The sequence below is a fragment of the Podarcis cretensis genome (genome assembly GCF_951804945.1).
Source record: "Podarcis cretensis genome assembly, chromosome: 11".
Classification (NCBI taxonomy): Eukaryota; Metazoa; Chordata; class Lepidosauria; order Squamata; family Lacertidae; genus Podarcis; species Podarcis cretensis.
Genome location: NC_137180.1, coordinates 31,733,785 through 31,752,713, shown reverse-complemented (window position 1 = coordinate 31,752,713; position 18,929 = coordinate 31,733,785). Strand labels below are relative to the sequence as shown.

Genomic DNA, 18,929 nt, shown 5'->3' with positions numbered 1-18,929 from the left:
GGTGTTCTCAGGTCCCAGACTTGTTCCTTAGATCCATGTTGGCTGTTGGGTCCTCCGGGACATGAAAGACTATGAAGGCTTCCTGTTTTGACTTCCTGAACAAGGTCTTCCTTGCTCTGGTGTATTCCTGTGCATTCTTCAGCTCCGATTCCCACTATGGTCTCTCTGAGCTAACTCCTTGGCTCAGCTCCTAGTTCCCAGCCTCCTCTGACAGCTGACTCTGTTGTGACACTGTGATACAGTGGCGTCCAGCCTGCGGCCTATGCAGTCCCTTCCATTTCCTGTTCTTTACTCCAATCCTTGAAATCCTTCCTTGACAGTGATGTGACAGAACATGGGCCCTGGCTTAAATCATTCTGGCTTACCAAGATGTTCTCATTCATTCATCACTGATGTCCTGAATTGCTATGATAGCTTTATGGACAGGGGGAACCTGTAGGAACTGGGGGAGAGGGTCAAGACTTAAGGATGTAAGAGATGGAGCACGGTAGAAATAACTAAATCTCTTAACTGCAGCAGCAGTGCATTTACTGATTCCAATCCAGCCCACTTACTTTACTCTTAGTTGCAGAGCCGCTACTATGATCTCGTTTAGAAAGAAATTATACATTTGTCTTTGCCACAATAGTTTACAAGATCTTCTAGGCACACTTGATTAACAGGATTGCCCAATAAAATCCAGGTCCTTCTTTAATGCAATGTACGCAAGCATTAAAAGTTGCCTTCTGTTTTCCAGGAAAAAGAAAAGCATGTCTTTTCATGGGAAAGTTTGCAATCTGTTTTGCTTGTTTGCTTTCCTGGCTAAAGGGTGAAAACCTCTCATGTATTTTGACATTTCCAGCATGTACATATTTAACTAACCATTTGGGAATTGCCACAAATGCCTTACTAGGGAATGCTTCAACACAGTTTATCATATGCTATGCCATTTCCTGCTGGAAGGACAGGTGAGCCAAAAAGAGTGTAACACCCCCCCTCCAAACCTACTCAGTTCTATAGCACCTTTCTGGAGTAACTTGGAGTACACACTCATGTGAACATGCACATACACTTACTAATCTGTTGTCTACCGGGATGTTACATTTCATGCATTCTTATACATTCAGTACAGCTTGCAGTATACCCCCTCCCCTGAAGAAAAGACATTTCCAGGTGCAATCCTGTGCACAATCAATCTATTTAAATTCCACTGGCTCCAGAGAAATTTAAACAGCCTAACTATGTGCAGGATTGCAGCCAAAGTATCCTGTGGCACCTGAGCAACTGATAAATAGTAGCCCAAGAGCTCTCATCAAGAGCCTAATTCATTAGATGCCTTTGTTAAAACCACTTAACTTGATAGCAAGAATCTGTAAGGTGACAAATGAGCCATAGTCCCATCACAAATGACATGAATAAGTGGCAGATTCCAGAATTGTTCTTTTTCTACTGCACAGACATTTGAAATACAGCTAATTGTGTGGGCAGCATTTTAGCCTAAAGATTTGCCACACTTGATAAAAAATAATAATAACAAATTTCAGCATGTCAGCAAGAACTACACACCCAGAAAATTGTTTTAATTAATCGTTATATGAAATTGAGTGTATATTAACACACATCTTCAGCTGTGGGTTGTAGTGGGAGGGTGGGAACCAGTTTCTTTCAGATGCTTTTAGTCTATAGTGTAAATTCTAGACAGAATGAGGCTAAGTGTCTTATCACCTCTATATTTGCAGTCTAGGCCATAAACCACATTTATGGCACCTTATGACATCTTGGTCTTGTGTCAGAAAGAAAATACAGTTCATTGCTGAGGATGTTCATATCCCAATACTTTCTCCAAAAGTTGAGATTTGTGAAAAATGGTTTAATGCCACCTAAACAGACTTTCACGATTACATACACACACACAACAAAAACACAGCTGGTGACCCATAAAAGACCATCTCACAACTTTTTGTTATAACAATAAGAAAAAGTTGCTAAATTCTGATAAGTGAGTTTCTCCCTTCCTAATACACCCCTCTACTGCTAGATGATATTCACTTCATTAAGTTATTCAGAATCCATCGCGACCACACAAAACATGGGAAAACTAAGAAATTTTTGTTTGGTGGCTCAGCCCCCACTGAAAATAATCACTACCAGAGATATTTACAGATTGAAATCATAATCTGTACGCTGAAAATGCTGCTTACAAACACATACATATCCAGATTTTATAAAAACATGTAACACAAACATAAACCAGAGCAGTTGTGAACTTCCACTCTATTCTTGACACTTGAGAGTAAGTTGAAAGAATACATTTAATTCCCAGCAGCATCTACACATTCTATTATTAAACTTTATTATTAATAATGCTTCATGAAGTATAACAACATGCCTTAAAACAGTTTCTTGCCACTTAAACTTCTACTTTATAGTGCTATGAAACGCTCAGGGTAGGTTAAACGCTCTATTACACTGTTTATATATTTTTGCAGCCTCAAAGTAAGACGGCAATTTTGCCACTGTTCATTTTCAATGCTTACACACTCCAGTCCACAATCTAGTTAAACCAGAGTGCTTTGATTTAAGTTGACTGGCACCCGAGTCCTAACACATCATTTAAAAACAAATCCCACTAGTTTTAGAAGAGCTTTATTTCCAAGTAAACATGCTTAGGGACATAGCTTTGGGTGAGTCCCTTCTCTCTAGTGACTGGCTCTTCATCTCTATAAGCATTTATTTTAAGCCCCACTGATTTCAGTGGCACTTACTTCCAAGTAAGTGTGCTTAGGATCACAGTCCAAATCAGCTTATTAACATGTACTGCACCTTAACCAAGCAATGAATCCTACAAATAAGGTGGGGGCGGGGAGGATGAGGGCAAATGAAATTTCCTATATGACAAATAGGGGGAAATCTATAGCTATATGAGTGTTTTATTTTAAATTCTAAAAATACAAACCACCACTAAAAAAAAAAAAAAAAATTAAGCGTATCAGTATTTATTTTAGAGATCACCTTTACCTCTGCCAAAGGCAATGGAATGGTATGTTTACATTTATGGCTGACTCTATGGGGTCACACCGCGTAAGACACCAAGAGGTATCCATGGGGTTTTATCAGGTTTTAATAAAAGGGGAGAAACTAGACAATTAGTCAGTTAGAAAGTTCAGTGCTTCCAAAGTTTAATTCAAAAAATATTAGTTAACCCTCCAGAGATCCAAATACAAAAAACACAACTGAGTATTCCATTCTAAAAGATATCCAAAAGCTTTCGGGAGGAAGAGAGTTTAAAAGCCTTGCACACATAAAAAATAAATAAATTATAAACTGAGGAAAATAGCTGCCATCCTGAAATTATTCCATAGCAATCTCCATGATTCCAACAGAAATCCTCCAAAATAAACTTGTTAGAGGATTCACTGTGCCTTTACGTTGCATTTTGCTATAGAGGTACAGTAAGAAATAGGTGTAGTCTCTGACTTTCTGAACGATTACTTGGGAAGAAGGTTCATATAACCAGGTAGTGCATTTACATAAAACTTTAAGGTTCTGTCGTAATTGCACAGCCAGTGAGCTCTCAAAGCATTAGAATACCATTAAGCTGCAATTTTTGAATGATCACATTGCAATCCCCCCTCCAATTTTTTTAAAAAAATTATTTCCCCATGCTTCCAATTGCACTTAACAATGACTAAGCAATCATGCTATAGTAGCCCTTATGTAATAAATAACCAATTGAAAATGAAGTGTGCCTTGCCACGCAGCAGCAATCAGCTTTTATCTCTGTCCAATCAAGTTGACATCTGAACTGCCTAATCCTCCTTTTGTAAGACACATAAGACTTTGTTGTCACTGTTGGTTTTGTGAATTGTCTCTATAAGCTGCTCTGATTTCCTAAAGATGACAAATCCCAGCGAACAGCCAAGCTCTACTGCACTGCAGTCAATGCGACAGTTGAGATTAAGGTACAGAACTGAAGATACTGGGATTTAATCACCTGTCCGCATGTAACATATTGACCGTCAGCTCTCAGGAGATTAACTTAAATCTGTTCAGAGCAGCAAACCAATTACTATATTCAAAAAACAAGGGGATGTGCCTGAATATCTGCAGATTTCACTTGCAACTTCTGCAGTCTGCGTCAACTAGTTCTAAAGTATATACGTTGTACTTTACAAACATAAACGCTGCAGACCTATGCCATCAGTCATTTAAAGCCACAACTTGCTACACTTCAGTTAGTTAACAAACTTTTTAGCAAGATGTATACTTTTTCTGAATTTCATTTATAACATTTAACTTGCCCTTGTGGGCTTATAGCCGAATAAAGTATTATCTATCTATCTTTAACTTGCCGGGTAGCCAGGAATGTACATTTGCATAAAACTTGAATTTAACATGGGGAGAGAACCCACATTACACAAAATACAACATGATGTGTAGAAATGATGAAGATACTATTTTTATTTCCATGAATAGAACTTTGTGAACCTCATATAGAAATAATCAGAGAGTTTAAAACCACTCAGATCCATGTTATTCTAATTTTGGTTAGGCTACATAGCTAAGAAGTTGGTCTATGTCCAACAGGTTAAAGTCTGAAAGTTATTAAAGTGATCATTCTCTCTGGCATCTGACATGAAATCATGACTTGCTGAAAACATTTAAAAGGCTGCTTGTCTTGGAGAGATAGTATGCCCTTGATTAGTGTGTCAAACTTCTGAAAAATTTACTTCTTACAAATAAGACATTTTAAAAGCAAAATAATTGTGAACAAATTCTATTAAATACAACAACACTGGCAAATAACTTTCCTTTAGAAGCAAGTTCCATAGATTTCAACAGAACTTACAACTTAGTAAATGCGTTTTGGAGTGCGGTGTTACCCATTTTTATCCACGTAATAAATGGAAAATATAGAACTTAATTAGTTTTTAGTTCAGAACTGGTAACTCCTAAGAGTTACTTAATATTTTTAAATCACAAGACAAAAATATTTTTACATCTTTGAATATATGCTTTAGGTGTATAAATGTATATAGTTTAGGTATATTAAGACAGGTACCTGCTTACATGATGGTTTATGAAAAGTCAGCCATCTGCCCTATTATCATAAGAATTTATCAACAAGCGAGTTATTTGCCTACAACTTCTTTTCCAAGTAAACATCCTTACCATGAGGGTACAACATTGTCATTATTACACACATTAAGGATTCCAGAACAGGCAACCCAAACAAGTAACTTTAACTGCATTCTGTACAATGATATTTGTAATGCAACCCCAGGTACACATTTCTGAGACAACCTCACTATAGGTGCAGTGTTTATAATTTAGCACACTTTAGAGAAAAGCGAAACTCATATATTCCAACTATATGCAGTTATCAGCAAGGATAAAATGGCTATCTAATCATTTATGTCATATTTGGAACCTATGAGTTGTCTATTGTCACCCAAGCAGTTTTGTGAAATCTAACTCATAGAAAGATGTGCAGGATCAAATCATAGAACTGCCCCCCCCAAACTAATATCATAACATACAATAACAATTCAGATACGTATGTTTTGCTAGATTTCAGGCAATGCTTTCCAAATCTTGAGGATTTTAGCTAGTGAAATATATTCCAGTGCTTCCAGTGGCATTGAGTAATCTTGTATAATATTAAGAATAGATACAATGCACACTGAAGCATAGGGGGGGGCATATAAATGCTTCAAAAGATGCTCATTTTATTGACTATAACTTCCTTAAAACATAAGTAACACATTATGATAAAATATTCCTTGAACCTTATTTAGGACTGAAGTAGCATCCTGAAATTACTCTGTAAAAAATAGGTCTTGGTTCACAGGTGATTATATTCCTATGCCCTGCCTCTATTATGCCTTAGGGTTTAGCATTATTATATTACATATAAATATGTATACTCTATAACGACAATGCCACTGCTAAGTGCCACTGGGAAAGGGGGAAAAAAATCCAGGCTTCACATATCTGTCTAATGTAATTGGCCAACTGGACACTTTTATATCCTCTAGTAAAGCAAATGTAAGGTACTGATATATATTTAAGACAATGGCCTTCATGTTTCATTTTATATATGCTACTAAAAAGCATTTTGTCTTGAGCTAGGAATCTATAGACCACCACTGAAATATTGGCTGAATGCCCTTCTTCCGCTTAATCATCTTAAAACAGTAGCAGGTATGAGGTGCGTACCATAAGCATTTAATTCTAAAAGACCTATCTTGGTTACTCTAAAGATGAGACACTACAAGCTTGGCCAGTTACATAAATATGAAAACAACAAGTTCTACAATTCAGACAAACAGCATTATTAAAGTAACACTATTCTCACATGATCTCCGGAGTCAAGTCTATTGAGCTACTCCAAAATATAACTATTTTCAAATAATGAAAAACTATCTTCTATAGATTTCCCTTCCTCCTCCACACAAAACTAAAACCGGGTGAAAATTAGATAAATAATGAAGTTAGACAGCTTGCCAGGGAGCAATCTAGCTTTGCTTAACTTACAGCTAAAGTTGGAAAGGCTGGAGAGAGAGAGAGAGAGAGAGAGAGACCTTTCCCCATTCGGATCTCCCAGATTCCCCCATCTCAAAGCAAAGTGTGCAAATGAAAAAGATGCTCTGGGAGGGATGCTGTGTCGAAAACCGAGGCATTAAAACAAAAGTGACGTGCTGCACACAGCCGAGTTGAAAAGGCCATTTGCACTTATGCCAGTTTATTTCTTCACTGCACTGTTTGATAACTCGCAGGGCAAGTACTCCAAGGTCAGACAAACAAACCTGAGTGCACTTCACAATATCAAAACACACCAATGACGTGAACTAACTTCATGAAAGTTTAAATACTCATGCAGCTGATGGAGGATGGGGAGGGGGGGGAGAGAAGAGACACAATTTCTCTGCAACTTTTAACTATGCTGGGTTTGAGTGCAAAGTTACTTTAAAGCCACCCGATTACGCTATGTCTGCGCCACGCATGTTCCCAGTACATGCTAAGCCTCCTGCCATACAAAACATTGCAATGCCTCCACGAGGGGCTGAAGGAGCAAGTCTATGCTACTTCGCGATGAAATCGCACGTGTACTTACATTGCAAAGGGCTGGATGATCAGGCTAGTCCTTGAGATATTTCCCCCTTCTTGGGAGCAACCGAGGGAGAAGAAGAGACAAGAGACCGAGGAGAGTGGTGGGGAGAAGGAGGAGGAGGAGGAGGAGGAAACAGGGGTGGGGGGAGCCGTTAGTTCTTCCAGCCTTGTAAGATGTTCACCACCTGGTTCAACATGCAGCCTCCTTTAACCGCACATACGCGCGCGCGCAACGCACACGCGCGCACCACACAACCTTGCAAAGCAATCCAATGAGCAGCCAGCAGCTCTCTGGCGATGGTGGCGGCGTATGTGTGTGTGTATCTGAGGATTCAGGAGGCGAAAGTGCCCGTGCTGCTGGCCGGATTAAAAGTAAGCAGGAATCGTCCTGAGAGCGTCTAGGAAGGAAGTGACAGGAGGCGAGTGGGGGAAAAGAACAGCTCACAGGCTTTGTAACATCACGGATGGAGGAGAGAGAGAGAGAGAGAGAGAGAGAGAGGCAGAGGCAGGGAAAGGAAGCTTCACAACTACACGCCCGGCGAAGCTTCTCTTGCTTGTGTCCTCCCTCCTCCTCCTCCTCTCCTCCTCCTCCCTTCTTCTTCCTCCTCCTCCTCTTCTTCTCCCCTCTCTCTCCCACAATCCCAAACGAATGACTCTCTCCTGCCGAGCTGGAGAAATAATCAGTTTCACTCTTGAAAAAAGGGGGCGGGATCACATCCCGAAAGCGTTTTAATAAAACAAACACAGTGAGAGTGAGGCGAGAGACCAGCTAGGAGTCTAGAAGGGGAGGAAGAGGCGATGGCAAAGCGCTCTCGCTCTCTCTTTCTCTCTCGCCCCTCTCTAGTCTCAACGAGATTGATAAATTACTCCACTACCCTACTTTAATTATGTATATGGTATGCAGAATAAATCACCCAACATCAGGCACCTCAATCAAGCACTTTTTAAATGATAATTGCATCTTGGCTGAATCAATCTTGCCATGCCTGACATTTTGCTAATTTTAGTTTTTTACCACGGGAGGGGGGGGGGGGGCAGGGAGAGCGCGCGCGCGCGCAATAGTGGGGGGGGGGGAGAGAACGTCTTAGTTAGTGGATATGGGGAGTCGAAGGACTTGGCATATGCCACGGAACAAGCTTTGATGACAATCCCTATTATTATTATTACTATTATTATTATTCACGAGCAAAGCGATCGCGCGGCAGAGAGGCGAAGAACACCGCCCGGCAGATGCCGGTCCCCCTCCTGATCAGGTCTGTCTGTGCCCCCAGAAGATATTGGACAGGGGCGGGTGGGGGCGAAGAGGAGAGGGCGCGCGAGATCGTGGTTGGAGTCGTCTAGGCCAGCGAAGTGGTCTCGGCCAGAGGCAACCCCGGCAGCTCCCCAGGCGCGCGTGGATTGGGAAGTTAAGAGGGAGGGAGGGAGGAAAGGAAAGGGAGGAAAGGAAGGAAGGAAGGAGGGCGCCCGGAGGTCCCCAGCGGCAACACTTCTTTTTTAAACCGGTGGTCGGTGGGTTGGCTGGCTGGGATGGGATAGATGTGGAGCCAGGAGGGCGAGGGGACGGAGCTGGGGTGGGGGAGCTGCTTAAATGCTTAGGAAGCGTGGCGTCTTCGTTTGCCCATTGAGGTCAATAACGACAGATGAGGCTAAAGCAGGGACTCGACCGGCAGATAAACGCGAGGTGAGTGTCCGGATGGGCTCCGATCCGAGCCCTCCGGCTTAACGGGATAGCAGATCGGAGGAGCGGCTAGCTTCTCGGAGGAAGCAGCAGAGGGAGTCCCGCTTGCACTGCAAGGGAAAGTCCGCCGCTAGCGGCGGCAGCACCATCTCGTCGACATTGGAGGCGGCAGCGCTCGCTCCACGCTGTCCAGCCAGCCTAACTTTCCAACGTGCTCTGAAAACATTGCTCTGCCCGAAAGCCTTCGCCCAGCCGGGGTGGGAGGCGAGAGGCAGGCTGCTGTTTCTCGCAGCGCGCTGACCTTTCCTCTGCCCCCCTCCTCCCTCCACCTCTGCTGCGCCTTCCTCGCGGACCCTCCGCTCCGCTCTCGCCAAGTGGAGCAGCCCCACTTCCCAAACTCGGGCGGCTTTTCCGTCTCCCCGCTCTAGCGGGACTTCACTTACCCGGGACGTCTCCAAACAAACTGCACAGGAAACAGGCGCGCGGGCTCCGGGGGAACAAGCGGGATGCTCCTACGATTTGGGGAGGGGGGGGGAAAGCCAGATAAAACTCGCCAGGCTTTGCCAGTAGGGCAGCTGGGTCGGGGTGGCTGGAAGATAAAATAACGGTTCCTTCCCTTCCTTGCCCGGGTCTCAGAGAAGCCTCGGCGTGCTCGCTCGTCTGGCAGCAGCTCGCGTTCCTTGGTGCCCCGTCTGAACAGATCCTCACTTGGCCTTCGCAAACTCCGCTGTGCCAGCTCACCAGCTCAGCTCTGCGAGAGCATTGCCCGGGAAGAGCTTGAGAGCAACCTTGCCCCTGTGCCTGGCGACCGCAGCGCGGCCAAGAAGCGCTCCCTGGGCCCTAAAGTGGCCGCTCTCGGAAAGGGGACAGGCTGACTTGCTGACCTTCCTCCTTGTTTCTCTAGGGCGATAGATCACTTGTGAAACTCCACGACGGTCTGCTTTCTGGATTCGTCGTAGTTTTGGCACTTGCCTTCTGATCTGTACGTGGACGCTTGTGTTTTCATTGCGGGGGGGGGGGGGGAGGATAGAGGAAAGGTGTTCATTGCGTTCAAATGCAGAATAAAACATGACTTTTACAGAGGTGATAAATTAAGGGCATGGAGCATGTATTATTCTTATTATTCTTATTATTCTTATTCTGCCCATCTGTCTTGGTTGCCCCAGCCACTCTGGGCGGCTCCCAACAAAAAACAGTAAAAACACAATATAGCATCAAACACTAAGAAATCCCCTGTGCAGGGCTGCCTTCAGATGTCTTTCAAAAATCACATAGCAGCTTATCTGTTTGACATCTGCTGGGAGGGTGTTCCACGGGGCAAGAGTGACTACCAAAATGGCCCTCTGCCTGGTTCCCTGCAGCCTCACCTCTCACCATGAATATTCAGCTATATGAATATTGCTTAAACATTCACACCACTTCACAACCTGAAGAGGCCCTGAAAACAAGGTTAAATCCAAAATCAAGAGCAGGATAATCCTTTTAATTAAGACCAACTGAAATGTCACACAACAGAGAGCAAGCTTTGAAGTTCCACAGAATGCTTCTTCAGGCTGGATGTAAAGCAAAACAAAAAACAGAATGTGGGCAAATGGAGAGATTTTTATTTTTTTAAGATGCCCAAGACCATCTTTTTTCTTTCCTCCTCTCTTTTTCTGCTTGTTGTTTAACAACCCATCTGAAGAAGAGTGCTGGAGTACTTTGAAGCTTGCTCAGTACGTGGAGACATTTACATTTCTCCTACTGTGCATATCACCATATTGCTAACTTTTAGATTCCCCCAACCCCATGAACCAATGCAGCCACTTGTATTTTTTTTTTAACAGAAACATAAAAGTATATATTTAATTAAATATCCCTATTGCCAAAAGAAAAGGAAAAGTATCTGTACTTTGGAATTCAGTGGCTTTCTTTAAAAAGAAAAGGAATGGAAAGATATCTAATTATTTATATGGAATAAGGGACTGAACTTCTGTTCCCTGCAAGGGTGGCTAAGAAGCTGTTGGGTGGTGTAGACCTCCCTCTCTGCAGACAGAGGCTTTCTGGGTGTGGGACCAGGTTCTGCTGCTGTCAGAGTTTACCAGTAGTAACTCTGAAAGGAGCAAGGCCAGAAACAGGGTGTTCAAGCATGCTGGATCCAAGGCCCTCTCATTCACTGAACACGCTCCCAAAAATAGAATATCAGTGTCATCGGGAGGGAGAAATTTGGAAGGCTGAACAGTGGTGGGTCTTGGGAATGGAAAACCCGTCTCCTACACACACACACACACACCCCTTGCTGGCAGAACTTATATAAAGTTGCAGTTTCTCTGCCACAGAGTCCTCTACCACCTATGATTGCTCTGCCCACTTACCAATTCAACATAATTTGCTGCTGCTTGAGCATTATTTTCTGGGTGTTAGGATTTATGCCACTGAAGAGTGAACTTTCCAGCATTTTGTATGATATCTGAATCCTTACATTGTTTGGTATATCACCGTGATGGGAATGTTTAAGATAAGTTCTAAGTTCTGATCACACCTTTTATACATATTACGTAATTTAAATACTGCCAAGTCCTCTCGACCAGACTTCAGTGTTTTGTCCAGCACCTGGCACACAGATGACACTATAGATAGTAGCATAAGGAAAAGATAGACTAAGGAATCTATAGCTGAACAGGAAGGGAGCAGGAGGTGTCTATGAAGCACACGACTTTGTTTCAGAGAGAATCCAGTTTCAGCCATTCTTCTACAATTGCTACCACTCCCATCAGATACTGCACTTTTTTTTTTTTTTTTTTTGCTAAAGGGAAGCTTTATTCAAGCACTGCACAATGATGGTGCTGGGCAGATTTAAACTTAACGTTCTCATGTCCACATCCAACAATCTGGCCATGGCATGACTCCTCTTTTGTGATGGAGGAATGGATGATGATGATGCCATCTCATATGGTCAAGCGCCTATCAGTTTGGATGCACCACAAAAGAATGGTTTATTACATATTCAGAGTATATGTATGCAGACATATTGAACTTTATAAATGAATTTTTAAATAAATAAATAAATAAATAAATAAATAAATAAATGACCTGTGAACTTCCAGAGTTGAGGGCATAAAGACCAGAAAATGTAGAATAACTTCTTTTTATTGCCTGGAGAAGGAACCTCCAGGTTCCCATTGAACACCAAAGACAAAACTCTTGCACATCATAGTGACAATTATCATAGCACACAATACAAGGTAAGACTGTAAATTAAGAGCAACATGATATTGTTTTATTGCTTCACTGATCCATGTGTTATTGGAAAGACTTGATATTCTAGTATTTCAACAGGCAGACACATCTCTGTCATGGGTATAAGAGGCACACCATAAATGGCTGAGGAGCAATTTTACCATTGTTCAGTATTTGGGATTTTTTAAATTACATTTTGAACAGGAACTGGTTTTGAAACAATGTAGAAACTGTTCAGGATTGAAATCCACAGCATCAAATAGTATCCAGGACAATGTGAGCCTGTTGATAACTGCCACACATTCAGTCATACAGCACTAGCATTTCTTTTCAGCACCAACCCTGCTCTTTCTTCCACAGTGACAAACAAAACAAACACCTTTAACGTGATAATGGTGTAGACAACAGGAAAAATCCAGACAGATGACATGCTGCAATGCACTATGAAGGTTGATACACTATAACTCCTCTGTAGTTTCAAGATTCAATGTATACCTATTATTGGGACCAAGCTCTAGGGGAAATTCACAATACTGGCAATGGCCGCTTAAGATGTATCCAAAAGATGCATAAAAGCACATGTGTGCACAGCACCAAACCCAGAAATGACTGAAAACGTCAGAAAACACGTCACTGAAAGGGTGGAACAGGGGCAGAGCAGAATGGGGTGGGGTGTGCTTATACGTTCTCCACTAACACGCATGGGGTCCAAGAATGGAACCCCTGCACAATTTGCTCATTGACTGTATATCACTTCGTCACTATGCAGCCACATTCCTGACACATGCATGTATGAATGCACACCACTCAATAATGCATCACACAGTGAGTTGCCACTGATTGTGGTGAGCTGCCTCACTTGAAAATCATTGTGCTTGACATGGTGTGAGATGGTGTTTGATTTGTGATGGCTGTTTCACATATGGAAATAACTACTTGCTGTTGCAGCCATCAAAAAGTCCAAATGCAGGGAGAAACTTCTGCTAACCTGCGTTGATTTCAATGGGAGAGTTAATCTCTCCTTTTGAAATCAATGGAGCTTCAAAGTGCTTAAAGGTTTGATGAAATGTGCACATCGTTTTCTCCTCAGCTTTCAGGTTTAGGTGGTCCCTTTGGATCTGGACTGCGGGCTTTAAGGTAGATCATGTAACTTTTTGTAGGATCCGTCTTGAATTGCAGTAACACCAAGAATTCCTTTCAAGATACCTGGCTGTTCAAAGTCACAGAAGAAGAAGCGAACACATAATGTTGTCTAACCTCACAGCCCCATAAATTGGATAGAGGACCATGATGCACCAGCTTTGTAAATAAACATGCACATATTAGTGAAAATAGCATTAAAAATTGTATTATATTACAGGAAAGCTTTTTTTTTGCAAAAATATGTACATAAGGGGAAATTGTATATTAGGAGATATTCATAGTGAAATGCTTATGAATTTTCATGAGGACTTCATTCTCCAAAGCAACAACAACAATGAAATTAAGACCGGAGAAATTAGAAGTGAGAGAAACATTGCTTTTACCCATTGCTTGCGGGAGGAGCGGCTGCATGGTCATGGGGTATGGCTCAATTCTTTTCAGAGTCATCAGCCTGCACTAGGAGAGAGAACACTCCTTCTTTCACTCTCACAGGCCCATCTGTCCCTTCACACCCTGGTTGTCTCCAAGGAGACAAGCAAGGCATGAATGGAGGCTTGGCTCTTCCATGGAGAGAAAACTTCTCTTTCATAAGTTGCAGCACCACCTGACCCTTAAAGCCAGTTTGCCCCCAAGGAAAGAAGTCATACGCATAGAGAAACAGAGACCTATGAGCCTACCATAACCTGACTTCATATAGAGTTCAGTAATGAATCTGACTACAAACAAAAATCTACGGTCCCCACAATTTCTTTGTCATTTCAGATTTCTAGCATGTGCTAGAAGGGCAGTAGAGTGCTCAGTAGGACAAAACTTGCTTCCAGGTGACCTATTGAGCATTCATCCCGATTTCTCTTCACAAAGTTTGCGGGGAGGTTGTACAATGTTGGCTGTTTGTTGCACACTCATCCTGATTTGTTTGTGGGGAGTCTATACAACTTTGTATCAAAATATTTTTTCCTCATACTTTCCAGTCATTTTCTTTACTGAAAATGTCCAATTTTGGGGGGAAGTAGATTTGCTGTGCAAGAAGGCTAAATCCACTTTCATTTCGCAAAGTGAATTTGCAGATCTGCAACTGAATTCTTATCCACAGAATAGAAACAGTCTGGTAGTGGCTCTGAGATGGGATTTAGGAACTGGCTTTCATAGATATCTTGATGGTATCTATGGTATGGTATCTAGAGAAGCTATTACTTGTTCAAAGTGTCTATTTTTTGCGCACAAAAATAGGGTGATCAAAATTCAATCTACAGGCTATCAGCTGCTGTTTAGACAGAGAAAGAAATACATTGGAAAATCCTTAACTATGGTAACCCAGGAACTGTATGTTCACATAGCCCAAACTGGTCTGAAATTATTCAAAGCAAAGCTGGGGGCTTTGAAAAAAATGCAGGAAATTATATGCACCAAGATGGTTGTCTCTTGGACAAGGGGTGACAAAACGCAACAGTGTCTGTCATCTTGGTATGTTGCTAAACACAAAACACAAAATCACTTGGGAGAGGGTGAAATAAGGGGAGGGGGAATTATATGAAGCCAACCCAAGTGTAGTGAGCAAAATTCTATAATTTCTTGCATTTCTTTGGGGGGAGGCTGCTGCAAAGTGTTGAAATGTCTCAAAGGCAAGGCTCTCAGCTTGACAGGGCAAAGGTCAGCACTACTTTGGCTCAATAGCCCAAAATCAGAGAATGACACCACTGAAAGAAATATATGCAGTGGCTTCATATGTCCTGTGCATCGTCTACATATTTAGGTTATTAGGGCCCAGTTTTTAAATAGACATGACCTTATCCTGGGGACTGATACTCAGTGGTTTGTGCCAACATTATTTTTCAGTCAGAGCAAAGATGCCCAAAGCAATGAATAGGACACCTCCCCTTTAAAAAAAAAAAGTGGCTCAGTACTTCATAGACAAGCAGTATAGAAGTCAAATTGTTTCCTTCATTCTTGAAACTCAGTAGAGAATATTTTTAGGCTTCAAATAAAAATAGTTCTTACAACACCTGAAGAATCTTCCTGTGTCATTTAGCATTCAATATAATTTACACTGAAACACCATCACCTCCAGACCATTATTTTAAAAACATGTGTTACAAACAGCCAATAATTGGCAGCAAATCCCTGTTGGATTTCTTCCAGGAAGGTAAGATTAAGGGTTCCTGTTAGGCCTAGGCCTGCTGGCAACAGGAAACAGAAAATCTTGCACCATTTCCCAGCCTTCCACCTGAAACTTACATCTGAATTAAACAAAACACACAGGGGGAAAAATGCACAACAGGAGGTGTAATTATTGGAGTAATCAACCCTTCCATACCCTTACCACGGGCTGAGGTGCAGCCAAGTGTCTCTTTCCCTTACAAGTATGATTATTTCATGGTGAGCTCAGTTAACATCCCCTTTCAGTAATTATCCAAGTCCCCCCTCCCTTCTTCAATTTGGAGTGATAGTCAAATGTTTATTTCTTCAGAAGAAACAGTGCTGCCAATTTACATTGCAAAAGCGACAATTAAATTACAGAGTGCCAGAGTCACATCTGAATACCCCAGAGTTTATACATCCTAACCCTGGGTGACTTGGGTTCCAATTTCTGTTCATAGTTCAGCCCCACCCCATGCCTTCCTGTGTGCCTCTCTACCACAGTCCTGTCTTGAAAGAGTAGTTCACGAAAGCACTTCTTTCTACATCTGTCTGCTTTTAAGCTTGGCCCATGCTGGGTACAGCTCTTGAAACAAGCTTTAGGGGAATATATATATATATATGTAAGCTGGGGCGGTTGCCACAGCAACCCACCCTGAGAGGAACCAAGGCTATAGATTGATCTACCCCACAAGATTTTATTCAACAATACTGTATTTGTTCTCCAATCATTCAGAATATTCTTTCAATCCATATTGCTTTTATAATTGCCCATAACATATAAATTCCCAAAATCTCGTTATAATAGGATGTAGATTCCAGGAGGGTAATTTAAATATTTCACAATCCGTAGGGGAGAATGAAAATGTATATAATTTCTTGTGGAATGAATTAATTGTAAAATATATTTTCAAAGGTAGGAGCTGAAAGGGTGACACATGTATATTAAATACCGTGGCATGCCATGGCTAAAACGATATAATGTACAATAAGTAGTGATTAGGGAGAAGCTTTGTCATCCGTATACCTTTTAGTACACACAACTGCAGAGTTTAGCTTGAGCCCTAAATCTGAAAAAGGAAGCAATAAATAGAGCTTTTTGTAATATTGAATGATCTTGCAGGAGGCAGGGAATTAAAATATGAAACACTCACCACATACACCCTCTGTATTTCAAATTCATCCACCTTCAGTGCTTTACTTAAGCTGTTCCATAGTAGTTACTTCACAGTTTACAACTCTTAGTCGGCACCTTGAATGTTTAAAAGCAGAACAGTAAGACATTATTAAAATGCAGATCTCTATTCGTGAAGCAAATAATATGAAAATTCTTGAAGACAACAGTTCCTGTAAAGCTTTAGGCAAACTGGTTGATATCACTTAGAAACTACGTATTAACAAGCAACTAAGATTGAGTATTTTGAGTAAATACTGTTTAAATTATCCAAGATGCTGAATTATCATAATAGTGAACCACACCAAATCTGGAACGCTAGACTGAAATAAATGCAAACTGGCATATTATGTGAGATGCTTTATACTGATTGTTGCTGTTATTTCTAGACAACCCTTCATCTTAAGGGCAGTATACAACATAATATAAAACCATACAATAAAACAAAATGATAATATTAAAATAGCATTAAAATAAAGTAATCTGACAGCATAGAACAGTCCCAGAGACTTGAAACTATTGCCTCAACTTCAAACGACAGAGTAAATAAATGTGTTAGAAAAACATTACAGTATTGGGCAGGCCAATTGTAGCTCCAGTAGGAGGGAGCTCCATAACTTTACAGCTATTTCATCTTCAATAGATATATTAAATCAGAGGGATCATGATAGCAGTGCTGGTGGCATGTTTAATGGAAAGACCACCACTCAGATGAGTCCCATTGAAATTACGGTACCTAAGTTAGACCTGATCACAAATTTTAATGGGTCTGTTCTGAATTTGACCAACATTGGATACAGTCCCTTGAGAATATATTTGGTCAACATGGTGCTACACACCCCAAAGTACTTCTACCTACATTCTAGTTGTATGTTAAGGTGCTGAACAAGAAGCACAAGAGTCTTATGTGGACAACCTTTCAGAGTCAATACATCACAACAGAGCTACCATCTTAGCTTGGAACACGGGTGGGTTTTTGGATTTTTTTAAAGCTTTGTAAGGGCTGTGATTCAAAGTAATTCTAGTTCCTAGTGGTGTAGATATAGTCATTCTTCTTGATCATGCTAAAGGACCTCTCCAACCTGACATCTGATGGTGGAAAGAGGGTCTCCTGATTAATGGCTTTGAGGACAATTGGCCATACGTGCAGCCAGGCCCCCTAAATTAAGTAAATAAATAAAAATACTTAACTAACCAACCAATTGCATCACATATAACTCAGTTCTGTGCCCCCCTCCCAAAATAAATCCTGGCTACTCCCATGTTATTGGCTACCCTAATTCACTGGAGTTTATCATACCCAACCAGCCTAGGCAGACACTGAGAGATATAGGGTTTTGTTGTTGTTGGATGTGTGTGTTTGAATATAAGCAAAAAGGGGAAAACAGAAATCTGAGGCTGAGGTTACTAGAAGTGGTTGCTAAGAGGTTTGTAGCTGGTAAAGGACGTTGGGAAGATGGACGGGTGTTGCTTGGTGACTTTTACTGCTGCTTCTCCTGTATATTTTGTAAATAAAGTTTGCTACAAGAGGGGCCTTAAGTCTCTCACAGAAAAAATGCCCCCATAAAACGGCCTCACTGGAACTTCTGAAGGAAGCAAGGAGGGTGAAAACGCATGCACACATGCATGTGCATGCGCGCACACACAGCATTTGATATACAATGCATCACTAACTGAATTATGTGTGCGAATGTTTTATTCTAGGTTGTTGCCATAACTTGGTGGTAGAACACATTTTCCATGCAGAAGATCCAAGGTTCAACCCTTAGCATTAGCAGGTAGGGCTGTGGAAAACTCATGCCTGAAAGCTTGGAGAGCTACTTCTAGTCAGCATAGACAACACTGAATTAGATGGATCAAAGGTCTAACCAAAATAAGGCAGCTTTCTATGTTCCTAACTCACAAAATCATGGGGGAGCCATGTAACAAAGTGTTGATAGTCTGTATCTACATCAGAACCCTGTTAACTGTATCGAGTCTAAGCCAGTTTGAGTCTTGGGTTGTTTACTTGGAAGCAATTCCTACTATGGTCCATGGACCTTAGTCACAGATAAACAACAAGCCCACAATTGCAGCCTTGATTTTTTCTTTTGCATTGCAGACTTGTGTTCAGCTTGCTTGTTCTTTTCACACTTTACCTCCTCCACAATGGAGGCTGCTAGAAAGGATTGCGGGTTAACGTATTCCTTCTACATTCTGATGCAGTTGTACACACAATACACAAAACCTACTGTGGGGGAGTTGTGGGCATTTTCACGTGGTCTCCTGAATTCTCTGGCATGCAAAAACTCTTAGTTAGGGGTCACCAACCTTTTCAGGCCCAAGAACACATTTGGATTTTTGGTGTGAGTGCCATGGACACCCCCCACGTCTTGTCACCTGTCACTCCCTCTTATCAGCCCACCCTCATTCAACAGAAAAAGTGAGCGCACAAACTTTACTTCTCCAAGGGATCAAGGGAGGGTTTAGAAGAGTTAATCTGAGCTT

General features: G+C 41.6%; 1 protein-coding gene and 1 long non-coding RNA gene across 14 annotated transcripts in view; one reads left to right on the top strand and one right to left on the bottom strand.

The window, feature by feature from the left end:
- MEF2C (myocyte enhancer factor 2C) overlaps positions 1–18,929 on the bottom strand; it is a 173,783-nt gene that overhangs the window by 139,788 nt on the left and 15,066 nt on the right. For 9 of the 12 annotated variants that reach the window (XM_079995648.1, XM_079995647.1, XM_079995655.1 and 6 more), the window contains exon 2: positions 16,423–16,520. The gene's annotated coding sequence lies outside the window, so the exon portion shown is untranslated. Of the gene's footprint in view, positions 1–7,096; positions 7,688–9,213; positions 9,541–16,422; positions 16,521–18,929 lie in introns of those variants that run through there. The other 3 variants (XM_079995650.1, XM_079995651.1, XM_079995653.1) reach the window with 2 other exon arrangements.
- The window catches only part of LOC307226910, a 90,594-nt gene continuing 79,954 nt past the window's right edge, over positions 8,290–18,929 (top strand). For both annotated transcript variants that reach the window (XR_013843685.1, XR_013843686.1), the window contains exon 1: positions 8,290–8,345. This is a non-coding gene — a long non-coding RNA (uncharacterized lncRNA). The remainder of the gene's footprint in view (positions 8,346–18,929) is intronic.